Source organism: Loxodonta africana, chromosome 10, assembly GCF_030014295.1.
Source record: "Loxodonta africana isolate mLoxAfr1 chromosome 10, mLoxAfr1.hap2, whole genome shotgun sequence".
Taxonomy (NCBI): Eukaryota; Metazoa; Chordata; class Mammalia; order Proboscidea; family Elephantidae; genus Loxodonta; species Loxodonta africana.
The window spans coordinates 21,794,726-21,813,573 of record NC_087351.1 but is presented as its reverse complement, the minus strand read 5'-3'; the positions used below and the strand labels follow the sequence as shown (position 1 = coordinate 21,813,573).

Sequence of the window (18,848 nt, the reverse complement as noted above, 5' to 3'; positions counted from 1 at the left end):
CAGGTTGCCACTGTTCTATAAAGGGTGTCATGGATTTCAACTTCAAACAGGTCTTTCCACTACTCCTGCAGAACAGATGTACGGGAATGTCACTCAAAGTGGAGTGGAAGGAGACAAAAAAAAAAAAAAAAAAACACTACAAAGTACGGGAAACAGTTTATTTAAATATAGCATCTATATTTTACTAAACATTGAGACTTGAAATCGCATAATGCCAGTATTTTTCTTTATTTTGTAATCAGAGGAAAGGTATATAAATAACATATGCATACACACAAACATTAATATGCCTCACCTTAGGAAGCTGCTTTGAAGGACATCAGAATTTAGAGATTTTGAGCCATTATTACCGAATCTCTAAATATTTTCTCAGGGAATTAAGAAAAAAAATAAAACTTTCTTGCATTCCAAAGAAGTCAGTAAGATTTGAAAATACTCATCAGCACATCTTCCCACCGTTACCCCTGGGGAACCCAGGAATTAAACTGAGCATATCCATTGTGTATGTAAACTGAGACAGAGGAAAGTTAAGTGACCTTAGTAAGAAAATAGGTTGTTCATAATAGTATGAAAAAGTCCTAAAGATGTTGACACTCAACTCTTGCTCTTGCTCTGCGGTTACTTCTCTAGCCCTTTAAAGTAAGCAAAAGTAGGCTTCTGTGGAATAAATTCTGTGTTTTACGAGCCTCCTTTAAGAGTGGTAGTATCAAGGTCCTCTTCGCGTAACAGTAGAACCGCTGACCAGCCAGTTCTCCATGCGTACATGTTACAGCCTGAAAGCCCAGCAATGAGCCCTTAATGTGCAGTCTTTGCTTAAGAATTTGCACCTCAAGTTTTTAACACAATCTTTAGTGAATTTGTCCTTGTAGTTGGAGCCCTAAAAGTGGTTTAAACACACACACACACACACACACACAGCAGAGAGGGTAATTGTTTTTCATTTTAATAATCTTCTCTTCAAATACTGAACTGTGTCCCAAATTAAGGAGTGCTTCCCTGTTTGTTTTTTTTTTTCCCTGTTAGAGACATTGGTCCACACTAATTGTGGGTCGACCGTGGTGGGTGGCGGTGGTATCCCACCGTCCTTCAGAATGACATTTTCTCTGATTCCCAGCGACAGACATTTGCAGTGGCGCTTCCTGGGTACAGCTGGCGAATTGCCTGCTTCACACTCTGTAAACCAACACCTTTAAAGGGTCATGACTTCACAGGACCCTTTTCAGTTCTTCCCATTGAGCAATTTCAGGGGTCTCTTCATTCCAGCCACGCTTTGCGAGATGGATCACCAGGGTTTCCAACCTAACACAACATCTCTGAAAGTTAATGATGGCTAATTAAATATTTTTGGAAGCAGCTCGTTTAGAAAAATCTATTGGTTAAGAAATGTTAGCACGTTGTGTATATTAATGCTTATCTGGTTAAACAAACTGATTAATACCCAGGATTTTCCTATGAAGTGAGGATTTTTTTTTTAATTGTGCTCTTTTTTAAGATTTTAGCTTTTAGACCATTAGAATCATGTACTCATTGTGGCAAAACAGGTAACTTAACTTGAATTCTTCTGTTAATAATTAAATGAGAAACAAGATGTTTGCTTTGTTTTAATATCCATTCAGTGACGTTTGATATTGTGATTTTAAGTTATGCTTTTCCCAGAAATCCAGTAAATCTAAGCAACACTAAATATCTGGAGGTAACCTAACAGCATTAAAATGAACAGTTCAAAGACATCCTAAAAAATGAAATCCATAACCAAATTGAAACATGATAGCTTATAATTACTAGAAAAGAAAACTATCATTCTGGATCCCATTAGAAGAAGTTTAACCCAGTTGATTTTTAAATTTATTTGAAAGCCAACTAAAAACTGCAAAAATCATTGGGAAAAATTAAGGATTAATAATAGTATTTTCAAAGGAACAGATTCCATGGCAAATGATGTTTCATTTAAACTCTACTTCCAAATAAAATGGAAGTGGTGAAAACTAATTTAGGCCACTCGAGGCTATTTTTAGGTGGTAGAAAATATTTACTTCTTTTTCTGTTTAGCATGGTTTCTTTCTGTGAATACATATTAGTTTAATGCATAGTTGAGATGGATGTGTCTCCATACAGGGTAACAACTACCCTGGAACGTTCTCTAAACACACGCATGACTATATAAATAGCCTTCAGTGTTCTTGTGCCATGTAACTGCATAATAAACCCTGTCATTAAGCTGATGTCAGCCACAGTTGTGTTTGAATAGGGGAGACGTATTTCACTGGGCATATGGTTTACCTGCAGGTTACCCATGTCAGTAGAAGGGCAACCTAGTATATAATGGTATATTACAGCATTACGTTTTCCTTGGCATTTAAGCCAATCTTAGGCAAAATAATAAATTTCTGTGTCTAGGCACAGTTCCTGGGTGGTGCAAATGTTAACACACTCAGCTGCTAACCAAAAGATTGCAGGTTTGAGTCCACCCAAAGGCAATCAGAAGAAAGGTATGGTAAAAAAAAAATCAGCCAGTGAAAACCCTATGGAACACAGCTCTACTGTGACACACATGGGGTCACCATGAGTCAGAATCAACTTGACAGCAACTGGTTTAATGGTATGTAGGCACAAATTCAGAATGCCCCATCTTCTTAGCCCTTCAGCCTGTAACCCAGTCCCTCTGCTGCCCGTAGCACTGGGACTCATTCCCCAGTGAAATATACCAGTCCCTTCTCTTTTTTTTTTCATCTTATCCCTTCTGAGTACTCAGCAGTATTCAGTTGTGTAAAAAAAAAAATGACCTCTAGACAGAGAGCCGAAAATCAGCATATTAATCCTTCTCTCCACCATCAACATGCCGTGCAACTTTGGGCAAATCGCTTACTGCCTAGGGGACCCAGTCGTCAAATCTGTAAAATGTGTGTATTGGGATGAAGTAGGAACTAAGATCTCCTCTAGCTTGAATTTTCTATGAATCTAGAAATGACCTTTTTAATATTCTGAGGGGTTATGTGTTTCATTTCTAAGATAATACCCCTCACCTTTACTGGAGTTCATTAGAGACTGTATTGGAGGGCATTTCAAGCCAAGGTCTGGTAGGTGAGTAGAGGAAACACTTGGTGACAGGGAGAATTTTCACTGCCCTCTTGGCATTAATAGATGTCTACAACTACCTTGCCTCCTCCTCCAATTCTTCCCATAAAATACTAATGGTGGTCTTGAAGATCACATTTTTTATTGAGAGTGCAAATGCAAAATGTATTTTCTTCTGCTTATATATATCTAACATCATAATTACAGTTTATTATAGTTCATCAAGGTTTTTATCCTCAGAGGCAACTTTGCCTCAATTTTACTATCTCCTGCACTTTTACATTTGTGCCTCTTGATACCCAAACATACAATGAACTCTGGGTCTCCACATTTACCCATTAAATCTACAGATTGTCAAATATATGCATAATTTAAAGGAGGTTAACTAATTTTTGTGGCTACCTTTATTGGCTATTCTTTACTCATTTTCTGCCATTTTTATTTTTGTCGCTCTTTAATTACTCTCGGATATAGGACTCTTCCTTGTAAAATATTCCACCATTTAGGATATCTTAAGACTGCCCTCCACATATGCCCACATATAGGGGCCCCACACCACCACCACCACAGCCCACAAAATGGGCTGCAAATTTGCAAAAGGTAAAGAAGTTCCAGGGAAGTCATGACTCCAGGAGTAAAGTTTCGGTAAATAATCACCCTGAACCAATGCAAACTTTAAAAGTGCCATTTAAAGAACCCGTAATGGAAAAGTAATGAGTGACTGAGGAGTTTGATGAATTTTATGTGAAATACAAACAAGAAACTTCATTATATATAGCTATAATTTACACCATGAGAAAATGGATAGTTACTTTATTTTTTAATCCAGCTAAATACCAGTGGAGTTTTGTTTTAAGTTACTTGCAACTATTATGGTTAATTATACAACTACCCTACCTGCCACAGCAGATAGTCCGGTGCTGTTGTGGGGCATATCCCAAAGGCTGTCTTCAGGGTCCCCTACTGCTCAGGTTACTTTAGGACCAGGAGTTGGGGGCTGAGGAGCCATTGCTTGCAGTGTAGACATTGCAGGAATTCTTTTCTTTTTATGATAAAGTGATCCTGGAACATTTTCCATATGCTAAAATTTGTATTTATTCAATTCTGCTGTTCTACTGACATACATGTGTGATCATTGCGTAACTTCTAGTAAATTAACTTTCTCTTCCCTAGCTCTGTTATATACTCAGATGGTTTATATACACTTAACTGCTAAGAAGCTTAATATTTTTAAGTACTCCCTTAATAATACAGATTGGAGCCCTGGTGGCACAGTAGTTAAGAGCTCAGCTGCTAACAAAAATGTTGGCAGTTCGAATCTACTAACCACTCCTTGGAAACTCTATGGGGCAGTTCTACTCTGTCCTGTAGAGTCATTATGAGTTGGAATCGACTCGATGGCAGTGGGTTTTTAATAATACAAATAATCACCCTCTAGTTAATTGGCAAAACTTTTAATTTCCCTAAGTTACATCTGAAAGTTCTGTACAAATATAGAAATGTCCCAAAGGCCTAACTTAGAAATGGGAGTATCAAAATCATTAAGAATTAACCCTACTTACTTCTCAAACTATAAAACTACTTTCACAAAATTAAAAATATCCATGAATAAGGAGGGGAGATAGTGGACTAAAAATGGTAAGAATGACAGGATCATTGATTTTAAAAAACCAAGAAACCTCTCTTGGCCCTGTTTCCTCTATAAACTATCATTCCATCTCTTTCCTTTCCCCTCTAGCTTCCTGAAAGAATAATTTATATTCAATTCCTCACTTTCTTTTCCTTCCACATGTTCACTCTTTATCAGTAAGGGTAAGGCTTGACTGCCATAACAAAGACCAGAATAGTTTCTGCTTAAACAAACAAAGATCATTTTTCTCTTGTCTGAGTACAAATTGTTTAAAGGTTGGGGACCCTACTCTTTTGGGACTGCCATCTTTAAAATGTGGTCCTTTTTACACAACGTTGAAGATGGCTTATGTCACATCCACTACTGCCACTACTGCTGGCTTCCTCTTACCAGTGGGAAGAGTACACCTCCTTTTAAGTACATGAACTGGAAGGTTCACACATCACATCCATTCTTAGCCTATTGAGCAGAACTTAGTCTCATGGTCATACTCAAGGGAGAGTGGGAAATGTAGGCTTAACTGGGAGCCAAAACTTTGCCACATTTCCTAATTTTGAAATGGAATGGCTCCTTCAAACTCCTTGGCACACTAGCTTTTGGCTTTAGTTATAGTCTCTTCCATCTTGAAATGCCTCATTGCCCTGATAGTATTCTGGGTCTGTTTCTCCATAGGTGACAGTCTCCTTCACTAGTTTCTCTTTTTCTTCTATTCCTAATTCTGGACATTCTCCCAGGGTTCAGATTCGTGTTCCTCTCTTCTTGCTCTATACTCTCTCCATAGCTAGTCCCCCCCGTTTTCTCAGCTCCAGCTATTACCTCTTGGGAGGCCAAAACTGGTAGGAAGTCTTAGACCTAAATCTTTTGCACACTAAATATTCTCACAGGATGCCCAAACTTCATCCTCAATTCAGCATATCCCAGATGGAATTTATTCTACTTCAACTAAGACCTGTTCCTCTCAGGTTCCCTGTCAGTTGTACCACCATTCTCCTATAAGTAACACAGGCTGGTTGGAAACCTGAGTCATCCTCAATGCTTCAAGATTAATTTTCTCCATTGATAACCCTTCTGAGTTTCACCTCCTTGATGGTTGTCCTTCTATGCCATGCATTCCCAGTGATACTGCCATAATTCAGGACCTTGTCATCTCTTGCCTAGATTACTGAAGCATCCTTCTGATTGTTCTCTCTGCCTGTGTTTTCTCTATTTCTTCTTTAATGTTCCGCTAATATTGCATTCAGTTGTCTTTCTGAAACAGAAGTTGATCACACCTATTCCTTTAAAAGTATTCAGTTGTTTTCCAGTGCTGATGAAATAAAGGGAAGAGAATTAGTCATGCTAGCTACTAATCCATTAACTTGTTGGGTCCTCACAACAACCCCAAAAGGAAGGTTTATTGCTATTTCACAGATAAACAAAGGAGAAAGTAAATGAATTGCCCATGTCACAGTTTCATTAGTAAGTGGCAGAAGGAGAAGAGCCTAAGCCTTTTTTAACTCTAAAGATTGAGTTCTTTCAGGTATTCCATATTCCCTCTCAAATTATAGCATGATCCTCCAGAAACCCGCCCTTGACTCACCTCTCCAGCCTCACTCCCTATAGCTCTTCATGTCCCTCATGCCCCCACTATAATGACCACTAACTGCTTCTTGTACATGTACTTTTCTTGCCTTGTGGATAATTCCTTTATATTGCAATGCCCCTGGTTATTTCCTGCTGCTCCAAATATAGTCATCCTTCAGGGACCACTTCGAAAGCCAGCTCCTCTAGAAATCTTCTGAAATTCCCCTAAGTAACCACCTCTTCCTCTGATCTCTGACAGCATGTTTTTCTTACCATCCTTTAGCACTTAATTCATTCCAACTTGTTATTTTAGTGGTTTATGTGTCTTTTTCCACCTCTAGGACATAAACCCATTCCTTGTTATATCTTGCATTGTACATTCTTCAGCACAGTGCCTGATATGTGTTTATTGACATAGAAAGGACTTCACAACCGAGTGCAAAGTGATATTACATGAGCATTGAAGATCCTGGATGGTGTAAGAGATTGGAGGAGGAGGTAATCACAAGGAAAGGTGGAGGCTAGAGATGGCTTTGGGAAGACTTTGGCCATCAACAGGGCCAGCCCCTAGCAGAGAGTTGTAGAAGGGATTCAAAAGCCAACGGAGGAGTGGAAGAAATCAGAGGCTCCCAAACGTGGCAGATCTTCCAAATCACCTGGAGAGCTTTATAACAATGTAAACAGATCTACTGAATCGAAGGCTCCCCACAGAGATGGTAGAACAAGAACACATTTGTGTTTGGTTGCCTCAATAAATGCCTTGGCTTTGCCCATGCCTTGGCCGAACATTATCAGGTAAGCTTTGCAGGTGGGAGGGAGGAGGACAATATCCCAATGGTTATGATGTTCAGCCAGGTTTAGGAACTGCCAGACTTAGGTGCTCTTGAGCCCTGATTTCCTGAGATTTTAGGCATGAGATGAACTGGGCATTGACAGAGCAGATGAATTCAGTTACTTAGAGAAGAAAGGAGCGAGGACGTTCTGGGCGATCATATGGCAAAGATGTAGTCCTGGGAAACTGAATGCACGTTTTAGAGGCATCACTCGTGTGATTATTCCTGGGCTAGCCCAACCTCCCCTGCTCTGTGAGTCCTTCTCTGGGTGCCCTGTGCACACCAGCCTCTCACTTCTCAGCACTCCTTCTATACAGATCTGCAGCACCTGAGCAGTTTGAGTTAAACACTTGTAAAAGATCTGTTATGTATCAAGTGCTATAGAAGTTGTGAGACTCTATTCTGGGAGAATTTAATCTAGTGATCACATACTGCCTCCTTCGTGAAGGTTTCCCCAATCTCTGTGAGCTGTCTTTTCTCCAGAATTCTGGGGATTTGCTGTCTCTTCTATTTTGGCATTTATTTTTCATTCCTTTGCTTACAGATATTTTCTCCCTTAAGTCATGCCAAAGCCAGTTACTATTGAGCCGATTCTGACTCATGGCGTCCCCTTGTGTGCAGAGTTGAGTTGCACTTCATAGGGTTTTCAAGGCCGTGACTGTTTGGAAGCAGATGGCCAGGACTTTCTTCTGAGGTTCCTCTGGATGGGCGTGAACAGCCAGCCTTTCAGTTAGTAGTCGAGGGCTTACCCGTTTGCACCAGCACCAAGCCAAAAAACCAAACCCGTTGCCATCGACTCGATTCCAACTCATAGCCGCCCTATAGGACAGAGTAGAACTGCCCCCTAGGGTTTCCAAGGAGTGCCTGGTAGATTCAAACTGGTGACCTTTTGGTTCACAACCGCAGCACTTAACCACTACGACACCAGGGTTTGGGACTCTTAAATAAATCATAGTCCACTTGAAGACAAGGGCAAGTTCTTATGTCTTTGTTTTCTCTCTAGCACCTTTATTTCCTTATACATAGTAGGTGCTCAGTTAATATTTGTTGGACAAATAAACACTGTTTTCTGTTCCCATATTGAAACTGATTACAGGATTTGCTGTCTGCTGCTAAATGAGACATTTTATTTATTTGGATCTTAGTGGTAAAAAAAATAGGATTCCCCAAATATATCCCATATGGCTTGCTTTTGCCCAAGCATCTAAAACCTTAATAGCTTTGTTAAAGAGGATAGACATGTTTCAGAACAAGAAAGATTAGTTAATGAGGTAAAACAATCACCTTCTCTGTTCTTGGCAAGATTACTTTCAATTTAAAAAAAAAAAAAAAAAATACTGGAAAAAAACAAGGAAGTGGAGATCATTGGGACCTCATGGCTGTGCCAAGCCTCAGACTTCTTTGGAGCTCACATAAGAAGCTTAGAGAGTATCTGTCTGCACTCTGTTTCCCTAGCTTGGCAGAGAGCATGGAAACCCAAAGTGAGCCTCATTCATTCAGCTAGAATATTTCTAAATCACTTATCTGTGGGACTCATGACAGCTCCCGCCTTGGGCATAGATGGATAGGGGGTTGCCTGAGTAGTGTGATTTGAGGGGCGCCAGAAAGGCTCCCTGCCCCAGACAATCTCCCCTGTTTCCTCACGCTTTGTTTTAGTCACCCCTCACACAGGCTCTGATCAGTTCTGGGCTTTGGTGAGACTCGGTAGGTGGTATAGGTTTCAAAACCAAAAAGGGGGGAGTTGGCGTCTGCAGGCACATGCACGTCTTCATTATCAGGATGGGAAATGTCTTCCCAAGTCGAGCCATGCATTGCAGTTAAGTTTGCAGACTTCTGACACGGGGCCGACTTGGGTTTTCAGGCTGTCTCCCAGACGCCTCTCTGTCCCTGAGCAAGGAAACGCAATGCGCTCAGCTCTCACTCTGCACCTAGATCGCAGGGCGGGCGCGGGGTGTTATGTCTACCCAGTGCAGAGTGATTGGCTCTAACTGATTCTGCATTCCAGGGCAAGTCCAGGGACCTCCCCTCCCCCCCCATTTCCACTCCCCTGTGACCTGGGGGAGAAGCTCTACAAACGGAAGCGGGCTTTGTTCTGCAATTAATCACTTGAAGTCAAAATGTGTTTGGGTACTACAAGCGATAGCCCACCAAAACTATGAAGTGGCAGGTCTTGTGGCTGGTGAAATTTGGTCTCCACGAGGACTCTCTTCATTTTAAATAGAAAAATGCCTTATTTAGGAAGGACATAAGGAAAAGTGTCAAATTTAGGAAGTAGGAATGATCGGATAATTTATCATGGACTAACTTTTAGAGACTAGATTCTAATGTGTAAGGAGCTAACTTTTAAACCTAAGACCTGTTATTACTTCCTGCTGACCTGCCTTCCCATGAGCTGCTAGTAAGACTGACCTGGGGAGAATGTCATTAGGGGGTGGAGGGCTGGACAGGGTCAGAGGTCAAACTCTGAAGAGAAAATGACTAAGCATAGAAGAGTGTCTGTGCCTGTCTAAGAATGTGGCCCTGTTGACCTGCACGAGATAAATGATTTGGGGGTTACCCGTTGTTTTATCTATTACTCATCTGTCAGGGTGTTGTACTGTGGTGGTTTGCATGTTGCTGTGATGCTGGAAGCTATGCCACTGGTATTTCAAATACAGCAAGGTCACCTGTGGTGGACAGGTTTCATCTGAGCTTCCAGACTAAAACAGACTAGGAAGAAGGACCTGGCAATCTACTTCTTAAGGAAATTATCCAGTGAAAACCTTATGAATAGCAGTGGAACATTATCTGATATCGTGCCAAAAAATGAGCCTCTCAGGTTGGAAGGCACTCAGAATATGACTGGGGAAGAGCTGCCACCTCAAAGTAGAGTCAACCTTAATGACATAGATAGAGCCACCTGTGGCACAACTCAAAATGAGAAGAAACAGCTTCAAACATCCTTTAATAACTGGAACGTGAATTGTACGAAAGTATGAATATAGGAAAATTGGAAGTTTTCAAAAATGAAATGGAATGCACAAAAATTTATATCCTAGGCATTAGTGAGCTGAAATGGACGGTGTTGGCCATTTTGAATCAGACAGTCATATACTTTACTATGCTGGGAATGACAGATTGAAGAGGAATGGCATTGCATTCATCATCAAAAAGGAAATCTCAAGATCTTTTCTGAAGTACGGCATCAATAATAGGATAATATCCATATGCCTACAAGAAAGACCAGTTAATACCACTATTATTCAAATTTACACACCAACCACTAAGGCCAAAGATGAAGAAACTGAAGATTTTTACCAACTTCTGCAGCCTAAAATTGATGAAACATGCAGTCAAGATGCACTGACAATTACTAGTGATTGGATTGCAAAAGTTGGAAACAAGAAGGATCGGTAGCTGAAGATATGGCCTTGGTGATAGAAATGATGCCGGAGATTGAACAATAGAATTTTGCAAGACCAACGACTTCTTCATTGCAAATACTTTTTTCAGCAACATAAATGGCACCTACACATGTGGACCTCTCCAGGTGTAATACACAGGAATCAAATTCACCACATCTGTGGAAAAAGACAACAGAGAAGTTCAATATCATCAGTCAGAATAAGGCCAGGGGCCGACTGCAGAATAGACCATCAATTGCTCACATGCAAGTTCAAGTTGAAGCTGAAGAAAATTAAAACAAGTCCACAAGAGCCAAAGTACAACCTTAAGTATGTTGTTGTTGTTGTTAGGTGCCGTCAAGTCAGTTCCGACTCATAGTGACCCTATGCACAACAGAATGAAACACTGCCCGATCCTGCACTGTCCTTAAAATCGTTGTTATGCTTGAGCTCATTGTTGCAGCCACTGTGTCAATCCACCTCATTGAGAGTCTTCCTCTTTTCCGCTGACCCTGTACTTTGCTAAGCATGATGTCCTTCTCCAGGGACTGATTCTTCCTGACAACATGTCCAAAGTATATAAGATGCAGCCTCGCCATCCGTGCTTCTAAGGAGCATTCTGGTTGTACTTCTTCTAAGACAGATTTGTTCATTCTTTTGGCCGTCCATGGTATATTCAATATTCTTCACCAACACCACAATTCAAAGGTGCCATTGTCTTCCATATACATTGTCCAGCTTTCACATGCGTATGATGTAATTGAAAATACCATGGCTTGGGTCAGGTGCACCTTAGTCTTCAAGGTGACATCTTTGCTCTTTAACACTTTAAAGAGGTCCTTTGCAACCGATTTACCCAATGAAGTGCGTCTTTTGATTTCTTGGCTGCTGCTTCCATGGCTGTTGATTGTGGATCCAAGTAAAATGAAATTCTTGACAACTTCAGTCTTTTCTTCGTTTATCATGATGTTGTTTGTCGGTCCAATTGTAAGGATTTTTGTTTTCTTTATGTTGAGGTGCAGTCTGTGGTCTTTGGTCTTCAACCTTGAGTGTATCCCACCTGAATTTAGAGACCATCTCAAGAATAGATTTGATGTAATGACTGAAGACCAGACAAGTTGTGGGATGACATCAAGGACATCATACATGAATAAACCAAGAGATCATTAAAAAGACAGGAAAGAAAGAAAAGACCGAAATGGATGTGAGACGAGACTCTGAGGCTTGCTCTTGAATGTACCCTAGCTAAAGCAAATGGAAGGAAAGATGAAGTAAAATACTGAACATAAGACTTCAAAGGGTGGCTTGAGAAGACAGAGTAAAATATTATAATGAAAAGTACGAAGACCTGGAGTTACAAAACCAAAAGGGAAGAGTACACTCAGCATTTCTCAAGCTGAAAGAACTGAAGAAAAAATTCAAGCTTCGAGTTGCAATAGTGAAGGATTCTATGGGGAAAATGTTAAATGACCCAGGAAGCATCAAAAGAAGATGGAAGGAATACACAGAGTCACTATACCAAAAAGAGTTGGTCAGTGTTCAGCCATTTCAGGAGGAAACATATGAACAGGAACCAATGGTACTGAAGGAAGAAGTCCAGGCTGCACTGAAGAAATTGGCAAAAAATAAGCCTCCAGGAATTGAGATGTTTCAACAAACAGATGCAACTCTGGAAGCGCTCACTCGTCTATGCTGAGAAATTTGGAAGACAGCTACCTAGCCAAGCAACTGGAAGAGATCCATATTCATGCCCATTCCAAAGAAAGATGACCCAACAGAATGGAAATTATCAAACAATATCATTAATATCACACACAAGTAAAATTTTGCTGAAGATGATTCAAAAACAGCGCAACAGGACAAAGAATATTAACTATGCTACGGACTGCCAGAAAAACAAATCTGAATTAGAAGAAGTACAGCCAGAATGCTGCTTAGAAGCAAGGATAGTAAGACTTTATGTACTTCGGACATGTCATCAGGAGAGACCAGTCCCTGGAGAAGGACATCATGCTTGATAGAGGGTCAGCGAAAAAGAGGAAGACCCTCAAGATGAATTGACACAGCAGCTGCGGCAATGGGCTCAAACATAAGAAGGATTGTGAGGATGGTGCAGGACCAAGCAGTGTTTCGCTCTGTTGTAGGTAGGGTCTCTATGAGTTGGAGCCGGCTCCACAGTACCTAGTAACAACCACAGCATTGTTTCATACTGTCCAGGACTTGTTTTTTTGACTTTCATTTACTTACCCTTTGGAAGCATTCCACATAGATATGTCAGTGATGTTTTCATCAGCCGTTGCAATGAGAAAATTTCTCATTACATCAATGAGTTAATGAGTTTGGTCTTTCTGTTGGTTGTTCTTTACTGTCACTAGTGAGGAGCGAGTTTACTTATTTTATTGATGTTCACAACTCTTAACTACGTGCAGTAGTTGTATCAAAAATATCTGGTAAGGGAATGTTGTCAAGTTGGATAGTAATAAGAACGGTTTCAGCAGTCCCTGATAGGTCTTCATGATTGCATTTTATTTAGAACCAAAGTTGAGCATTAGTTGCTTTTCCTCCTTGCTGTAAAGAAACAGCCTGACTCAATGAATTGGGACCTGTACCTTGCAGAGACTTGGGGAGTGTCTACATGATTCAGACAAACTCCACAGAATGGATAAAACTTTGCTTCTGACATTCAGGCTACCAGGCAACTGACTGGAGGGATACCCAGACATGGCTACTTCCTTCTGAAAGCCCAAAATTAAGAACAGCCTCTTCAATGTTAATACTACCTATTTTCAGGTAATGCTAACGAGGAAAATATCAAGTTGTTGCTTCAATTTTCTTTCTCTCTCTCTCTGTATATATATGGCACTCTATATATATATATAAAAAAAAAAAAGCACTATATAAAGTGCCATAAAGTAGGTGGCATGGACCTTTCTTAGACAAGGAAGCTACCCCCACACTTTCACCAGAGTCTCTTTGTATGGTATTCTTTGTGCCTTGGCCTGATGCTACTTGGTTCAGAGCTACAAGGAGATCAGGGTAAAGAAGTGGATAGCCAGTTGATATGTCATCTTTACAGCTTCTTATACCCATTCTCTGACTTTCTTCTCCTAACGAGAGATCATAAAAGTATCAACATTTGCTTATAGGAGAAGTTGTCCCTACTAATGACTGGAAGAGCCAGTCATACTGGGTAGTCAGACTGGGAGCAGGATTAAAGACTGGCGATTCACTTATGTTACAGGTGTGGTCAACAGTAGGTACCAGCACCTTTTCCATCTCACAAAACCTTATCTACCATTCAAAAGAACCGTAGGCCCAAATTTACTGGGCCCATGACAAAGGCATGTTTGTCTCATGTTCTTTTGTTGGTCTACATATTTCCAGCATAATGTATCACAACAGTCACCAGATTAAAGCGTTCTTCTTTTTGTTGGAAAGATTCTGGTTCACATTTTTTAAATGTTAGGATAAATCTAATAATGCACAGTGGTTTTGACCTTCATCTTTTATCATCCTGCTTTTTAGGGAACTTGGTTATTCCCTGTGGCATACTAACCTAGAGGCACATTATTGTACATTTTGGCACACAGAGCCTGTCTTGTCCATTGTCTGGACTGTTTTGACCTCCTCTCTTTAGCGATGAGTGATACTATGTCTTCTTTAAAACAGATTCTCATTGCAGCTGGTCAAATTTCATGCTTCTCCCAACACGCATTTTATGAGATGTATTCCCTGCAATGGCGCTCTCTTCTTTGCCTTCACCCACCAATGTTTTCAACGCCATTTACTTTGAATGTTTTGGATGAAGATGTGTGCATTGTTTAGGTCGTGCAGTGATTAATGTTTTTAGGTGACTCTGTTCTGCATGGCTAATAGAGCTTCCTTTTTGAAGCTAATGCCATTATAGGCCCAAACTTTTACCTCTTTGCCCCTCAAGTCACTTCCTTGCTCCTTTTGTCTGCATTACAAAAATCAGTGGTTTGTTAACGAGTATGCCCTGGTAATATTACCAGATCGTATTTTTCCTCTTGGCTGAAGTGAATTGTTCATCATCACTTAAGAGAATGGCTAATAAATATCACCAATAGGAGTTTAACACAAAATGGAATTTTGGGGGAAAGTCATTTACCCATTTTTAAAACTAAAATTAACCCTACCATTTATAACGTAGACCCCAACCTAAACCATGATTTGAGATCAGTTGTGTCCAGATACCAACTAATTACCTAGGTGACCTTTTCTAATACAAAATATAACTCAGCCGCATACTTAAGAGTTATTCAAAAGTTAATAGATTGGCAGCCTTGCTACAATTGAGACAATTGGTTCATTTGTTTTTCAATTCAGAGTGGGAAAGAAAGCAAAGAGGAGAGAACAGATGCCCCCCCCCAAAAAAAAATGTTAATTGCAGTCTCAGAATTATATTGGGGAGAACTTTGAGCAGGATATGACCAAAAAGATCCATTTCATTTTCATTCTGAGGCTGTCGAAAGCAACAGTGGAAGAGCTTGCCATGTTTTGATTTTTGAGATTTTATTAGAGCCCAGAAGCTGGAATCTGGGGCTATTAGTTCTTTTAAAAGAACTAATCTTCTTAACCAGTTGTTCATCTCCAAGATATCTTTGGGCAGTTCTTTAGGAAGAAAGGAAGAAGGCTTCTGTTGGCTGTCACTCTCCTGGAGAGGAAAGCTGTTTATTTTTATTTTCTCTTTCCCCCTTGGAGTTTCATAGTTTCTATTCAGTTCCGTGCACAGTGGTTTTCCAATTTTCTTTTTCTTTTTTTTTTTTTTTAACAACAGGGCTCTTTTCAAATGAAAATGTACATGCAACCCCAATATATAAAAGAGATAAAGCTTTTCTGGTTGAAGCAGGGACTTGCACTGAAGCACCTCCTCTGAAGGTTAAGGCTTTTTAGAACACAGTTTATGAAAACACAGCTCTAAGCTATTGGCTTTACCATTAGTGACAGCGAGTATAAAACAGCCTGAATTCGTATCTTCCTCATTCTCCCTATTGGCCAGAGTGCTGAAGTCCTAAGGCTAAAAATGAAGGTACTCCTGTTATTATAAACTTGATGAGGATTTCTGCCTTGTGCACTATAAACTGATGAAATACTGCATTGTCAACAGAATTCAGATGTACTTTGTCAGTTCCCACAGATGGCAGGGTTCTGAATTGATTTGATCTAGCTGCTGGTATAGATTTCCTGTGGAAAGCCTAGGTTGTCCCAGTTTTAAGGTCTCCCCAGAAAATAAAGTTGGAATAGCAGGGAGCCTGAGCCTCTACATGGAAAGGTGTGTCCCTCTTTAGAATGCAGTTCATGTAGCTGCCGTGTGACCTCAGCTCTCTGATGAGTTGAAGGGAAAAAATGTGATTTTATACGTTATCCAGCTTTTCTCATTGTTAGGATAGGCACTACGTTCTCTTGCAGCTTTCTACATCCTAACTGGAAGCGAAACTCCCTCCGCAGGTGGTTCTAATATGAAACCAAAGTTGCAAACCACGTCTGTAGAGTAAGAACTAGACGTGAGTCTCAGTGGGTTTCTTGACATTGCCAACTCATACTTTGTCTTTACTCTTCTAGACTTTAGCAGGAATTGCAATTTAGTGGGACCCCAATAATTCCTTAGAGGGTATGTGCATCGTAGTGAAAAAAAAGAAGAGATTAAGTTTTCAGAAGTCAATTTTGTTGAGACATTTATGAATTTATTTCCTTTCTCTAGCATGTTGAAGCTATATTTGTCATATATTTGTGTGTGTGTGTGTTTGTTTTTTTTTTTTTTAGAGAGAGAGTGCTGTATAACCTTTAAGATCAAGCCTAGGTACTTGTCTGTGAGTACTTATGAACAACCTCATGTGATATTCTAGAGGCAAATATTTAAACCAGAAGCAAAAATACAACAAATATCTGGGGAGCCAAGGTGGAGGTTGTGCATGTACGTAGCTAGAAATTGTGTAACCAGAGGGTTCTCTGACTAAATGGAGAAAAGTTCTTACCTCCTAAGTAAAAAGGCCCAATTCCAGATTTGGGACCGATTATATAACCCCTCTGAGCCTCAGTCTCCTCGTGGGCAAAGTCATGTGGATATTTTTAGAACCCTAGAATGTATACATAAGGTGACACATATAAGTATTCAGCACATTTGGGTGGCCTGGAGCACCATTTCTCTTTCCATATTTAGGACTCAATCAGCTAATCAATAACTGGAATTAGATTTTTTTTTTTTTTTGAGCGTGTTTGTAGTTTTTTTCCCCCAAGGATAAATGCAAAAGATAACTGCTCAACTACGCTGAGTATTAACTAAACGTTTAGACTTGTTTAAAGTAGAAAATAAAAGCTATGAATGCAGGGCATTTGTTTGTCACTTAGATATTTGCTAGGAACTAACCTGTACACAGCACAGTGCTAGATAACAGGAACAGCAAGGGACCCAGATACGGATAAGACGTGATCATTGCCCTCAAGTAGTTCCAGTGGTTTAAGGGAAATAAGACACCTACACAGTTCTCAGATGAAAAGTGCTAAGTGCCTTAAGAGAGGCACAAAATGCCCTTTCACTTCAGAAAAGAGCAATTACTTCTGGCTAAGAGGGATGAAGGAAGCTTTCATGACTTTGGCACTTAAGCTGGGAATAGAAGAATGGGAAGAATTTGAACACTTGGAAATGAGTGAGAAAGTCATTGAGGGAACAGTAAGAGCAAGATGCAGAGGCGAAAAAAAAAAAGCCATGAGCCCAAAGTGGTTTAAGTAGTTTGGCTGATGCATGAAGCACCGTGTACCAGTGAAGTGAAGCGAAAGAACGGATACTTGATAAGTAATCACATACAACATTTCCTTTAATTTTCAGAGCAACTATGTTAGCTAGGTGGTATTATTCTCACTTTTAAAAGATGAGGATATTGAGGCTAAGAGAGATTCCGTGACTTGTCCAAGGACACCCAGCTAATTAAACTGACAGAGTATGAGTATGAACTCAGGTCTGCACCTGAAATGGTAAGATAGAAAACTAAGCTGAGTTTAGAAGAGAAGGAGCTTGGATTGCTAGACTAAGGAATTTGAGTCATATGTCATAGTTCAGGGGTCAACAAACTGCAGCCTTCAGACCAAGCTGTCCTACCACCTGTTTTCATAAGTAAAGTTTATTAGAAAGTAGCCTCACCCATTTATTCACATGTTATCTGTAGCAGCTTTCACACTACAATGGCAGAGTTGAGTAGTTGCAACAGACACCATATGAAAACCTAAAAATAAAATATTTACTATCTAGCTGGCAAAAAAAAAAAAAAGTTTACCAGCCCCTGCTATAGTTGATTGAGTCATTGAAAATTTTTGAAAAGGAAAGTGACATTCTCAGAGTTACACATGTTGATTGAGAACATTTTAATCAGTAGGGTGGATTGGGGAGAACTAAATTATTTAGAAGACTATTTCAGCTGTCTAGGCTCTAATTTCTTCAGTCCTGGACTATCACAGTAATCCTTTAACAAGTCCCTTGGCCTCCCCAAGACATGTCCATAACTTCAAAGCTTACAGAATTGAGACAGGCAACATGAATGAATTACGCTAGGTGCAAACAAGCTGATAGATGGCACCGCTGAACAACCTCGGGGTTTCGGATACAACAGAGTGTGATGGGAAGTGCCAAGAACTGAGAAGCTCCTGCCCCCTCTGATTGTTCCTCCCCATAATGCCATGCAATGTTGCCAGACCTTCCAATTTTATCAGAGAGGCCAGAAATGTGAATTCTTATGTGAAATCTATATGCACAAATGTTAGCAACTGAATTCAAGTTTATTTAAACCTCCTATGACTGATCAAAACTGAATTTAAATGTATTTAAACTCTGTGGTTGATCAAACTGCAGACTTCCAGTTTGCAATCTCTATTCCAGACTTTTCCAACATAATTGCTAGAACACTGATTCTGAGTGAATTTAATGCAGCCAGCAACAGCAGCCACCGTAGTTTCATCAGCAGGCATATGACACCTTACCACAGTTTTTGAAGACCTATATACATAGGTAGGTAGGTAGGTCGGTAGATACGATAGCTGGACCAACCGAATGACCATCAGTCAATCTCTTTTCAGGTGAAAGCATTATTTAAGACCTACTATCATACCAAAAAAAAAAAAAAATTATTATTATTATTATTTTTTTTATCATACCAGGCTGCTAACCAAAAAGTCAGCAGTTCAAATCCACCAGCTGCTCCTTGGAAACCCTATGGGGCGGTTTTACCTTGTCCTATAGGGGTTTTTTTTTTTTTTGAGTTGGAATCAACTCAGTGGTAATGGGTTTGGTGTTTTGGTTTGTCATACCAATATACATGACATAGCCTTGCCCTCTAAAACGGATGTGGACTC

The 18,848-nt window shown here is 40.0% G+C and overlaps 1 protein-coding gene across 1 annotated transcript in view; it reads left to right on the top strand.

Moving 5' to 3' along the window:
- Positions 1-18,848, top strand: part of LOC100656530 (formin-1) — a 381,454-nt gene that overhangs the window by 349,082 nt on the left and 13,524 nt on the right. The window lies entirely within an intron of this gene.